Genomic DNA, 4,120 nt, shown 5'->3' on the forward strand with positions numbered 1-4,120 from the left:
GGAAATAATCAATCTTTCTTTATTAAAGTGAGAATAAACAGGTTGTTTTATACCTGGCTAAGGAAATAAGAGTCTCTCCCATAGATGTCAATCTTGTGACTATGACTGTGACATTTTTTGGAAGAAAGAATTTGAGAAAATTTTGAGGTGATACCTGTTTTTGAGTTTTATTTAAGATACGGCTTATATTGTAAAAGTGGTTCAAAGATAGTTTACAAAGTGTAAATGATTTAATTTTGGAAATAAACACTTGGGAGCTGCTGAGGCAGATTGGAACCTACAGCGTGTTTTTCAGGAAGTAGGGAATATGCTTTGTATATTTTGTCTTTTCTCCAACCAAAAATTGAAGATATTTGCTGCTATAGATGCTTATGCAGTCTTGCCCCTAGAGTCTCCTCCCCATCCCTTTTTATCTTCCTTGAGAATAAAGTCCAAGGGGTACTACTCTTTTATATCCTCCTCTCTTCAACTTTTTACACTGTAAACATTCAATAGATAATTATCAGAGAAACATTTATAGGCATTTTGTATACGGAGGGGAGAGGGTTGGTAGGCCCACAACAGATTGAAACTTACTCAAGGCAGAATATACCTAGGGCTTTTCTCGCTCCTTTTAAAACACACCAAACAGTGATTTTAAAAAGTGCCCACGTTCTTTGCAGTGTTATAATGCAGTGAAGGAGATCTGGGACAATTTTGCATCTGTCCCACACCTCTTTCCAACCCAAAAGGTCTGTTTTCCCCTTTAGTTAAGAATAGGGGAGGGAAGAGGAATATATTAAATAGAAAAGGGCAAAACCTCTTGGTTCTTACTTTACAAAATATCCAGAATCAAAGTATTTCTTAATACTTCCTGAACTGGTACTATATAGTCCAGGCTACCATGAACGAAGTCCAAGGAGCATTGAAGGAATTGGCAAAGAACAAGGCACAAGAGGAATTGATGGAATAAATATTGAAAACCTTTCAAGAAAATGAGGTGGAGGGTCAGAAAAAAAGAGGAAGACCCCCAGCAAGATGGACTGGCAAAGTGGCAGCATCAATGGGCTCAAGCGTGGCATCAATTGTGAGGCTGGCTCAGGACCAGGTGGTGTTTCGTTGTGTTGTACATAGGGCTGCTATGAGTCAGTACCGACTCAATGGCACCTAACAACAACAGCCATGAACCAGCCTCGGAACCTATCTCCCTGGTTGCCACTTTGCTCCACTATAATCTATTCCAAAATCAGCAGTCAGCATGATCCTGTTAAAAGTAAAGTCAGATGACATCACTCCTCTGCTCTAAACCTTCTATCCTCTTTCTTCTTACTCAGTGCAAAAGCCTGAGTTAGTAAAGGCCTTACATGATCTGGTCACCATGAACTTCTGACTTAATCTCCTGTCAAGCTTTCTCTTGCTCAAATCCCTCTTTGCTTAGCCGCTTTGCCTACCTTGTCATTCCTTGAATACTTCAAGGCGTAGTCCAATCTCTGAGTTTTTGTACTTGCTATTTCCCCATCCTGGAACTCTTCTTGGATGTTTGCTTGGCTCAGATCCTCCCCTCCTTTGCTCAAATATCACTTCTACCAGGACTTTCCTGACTACTTTATTGTTTCCATATGCCCTATTCCCCCTTTTCAACAACTTTTTACAAAATTAATTATTTTTTTAAATAGATGCACAGGTTTGTTTTATTTTTCATTGTACCTTACCCATTGCTGTGGAATTGATTTCAACTTATGGAAACCACATGTGTTTCAGAGTAGAACTGGACTCTGAGGTTTTCAACAAAGTAGATTACCACCTAATCTTTCTTCCATGGAGCATTCTGGGTAGAGTCCAACTGATGATCAGTTAGTAATTGAGTGCAAAATGGTTTGTGTCACCCAAGGACATTGTAGCTACATTATATATGATCTCTATAGCTTATTAATAAAATAAACACATATACAGAGAAATGTAATAATTGAATATGTATCCGTGTAATCAATGCCCAAATAAAGAATAGATCATTATCAGCCTCCAGAAGACACTCTTCAGCTCCCCTACCAGTTGCTACTCTTGCCCTAAATGAAACTGCTATCATAATTTCTAACCCCATTGATTAGTTTTGTCTATTTTAAAAAACTTTTTATTGTGATATGAATTGAGTGAAGGTTTACAGAGCAGATCATCAGTTATACATTCAACAAACCACATGTTTTTCTTCATTGCATGGTTGCAGTCCCCTCCACGTACCAACAGTTGAATAGCATTTACCTCTATTCACTTTAACTATTGCACTTCTCCCTGTGACTCTTGCTACCTTCATCTTTCCTCAGTTAACTTCACTCTTGTTATATATTGCCTGCTCTGTCACCCATGTTAACGTGTGTTTATCCACTAGCTCAGGAATATTTTTCCTTTTTCCCCTGTAACCATCATAGATCGTAGTTTTCTCAAGAAAACCTTTTAAAAACTTTTTATAACATTGGTCTCATACAATGTTTGTCCTTTCGTGATTGATCAATTTCACTCAGCATAATGTCCTCCAGGATCAACTATGTTGTGAGGGGCTTCACAGATTCATCATTATTTTTCAACATTTTGCAATATTCCATTGTGTATATGTACCAAAGTTTGTTTAACCATTCTTCTTTTGATGAGTATTTAGGCTGTCTCCAGCTTTTTGATATGTCTCTTGTAGACAGTTTATTGAAGGATCCTATTTTCTTATTCATTCTGCTCTTTTTGTCTCTTGGCTGGTACACTTGATCCATTTACATTCAGTGTAATTATCAGTAGGTGTGAGTTGATTGTGGTCATTTTTGTGTGTGTTTTTCTGTGGTGCTGTTGGACTCTATGTGCTACATAATTTTCTATGCTGAGTTTATTTTGTTGGTTTTCTTTTCATTTCTGTTGTATTAATGTTTACTAAATCTTTCTGATTTTCCTCGTTTTTTATTTTGATGTGCATGTGTACTATTTTTCTTTGAGGTTACCCTGTAATTTATTATTCCTTCCCCCTGATTAAAACAGTTTGTTTTAATCTTGAAATTTACTTTACTTCCATGCCATTCAGAAGCTCTGTGGTTGTTGTTGCGTTAAGTGCCATCCAGTTAGTTCTGACCCATAGCGACACTGTTTAGGGTTTCCAATGTGCGGCTGGTGAGCTTGAAACGCCGACCTTCCGGTCATGCACATTAACCCACAGCGCCACACCAGGATTCTGTAGTGATGGTTATGTGCCGTGGATTTGGTTTCGACTCATAGCGACCCTGGATAAGGTTTCCAAGGCTGTAAATCTTTATAGGAGCAGAAAGCCTCATCTTTCTCCTGCAGAATCACTGTAGTTTCTAACTACGGACTGGTAACCACTACACAACCAGAGCTCCTTCCGAAGTTCTGTATCTACACGATTCCCTCTTTTTGCTTTGTAGTTGACTTCATTGTACATTGATATCTCTGGTTCCCTATTTTCAGTCTTGCAGATTTGTTTAACTTTAAGTATTTCTATATCTGGATAGGAGTCCTGGTGTGGCGCTGGACTGCAAAGTCAGTTTGAACTATAAGTGGTTCAAGCTCATCAGCAGCTCAACGGAAACTCTATACAGGGTCGCTTATATAATGGCACTTAACAACCACAACAATATATCTGGATTGGAGAGCTGGTATGGTGGCAGGACAAGGTCGGTGGCAGGACAACAAGGTTGGCTGGAACTATAAGGCTAGTAGTGGTTCAAGCGCTCCTCAGAAACACTGGGTCACTCTGTCTGGCTGCTAACCTCAAGATCAGCAGTTCAAAACTATCAGCTGTTCTGCCGGAGAAAGATGAGGTTTTCTGCTTCGCTATGAGTTGAAACCACTCCACTGCCATGAATTAGAACCAATTAATAACAGCAACAACAGATCATGTATGTTAATCTCAGGTTGTCTGCTGTTGTTGGTTTTCAGTCCAAAGAATATTTTTGTAAAGTTGTTCTTGTCATTAGAAATTCCTTTAATTTCTGTTGATTATAAAATGTCCTATTTTGTCATATTTGAGGGACAGCTTTGCTGGATATATGGTTTTTGGTTGGCAATTTTTTCTTTCAGAGTTTTGTATATGTCATTCCACTGCCTTCTTGCTTGCATAATTTCTACTGAAAATCCAAGCTTAGTC

The sequence above is a fragment of the Chrysochloris asiatica genome, unplaced genomic scaffold (genome assembly GCF_000296735.1).
Source record: "Chrysochloris asiatica unplaced genomic scaffold, ChrAsi1.0 scaffold00213, whole genome shotgun sequence".
In the NCBI taxonomy this organism is placed as follows: domain Eukaryota; kingdom Metazoa; phylum Chordata; class Mammalia; order Afrosoricida; family Chrysochloridae; genus Chrysochloris; species Chrysochloris asiatica.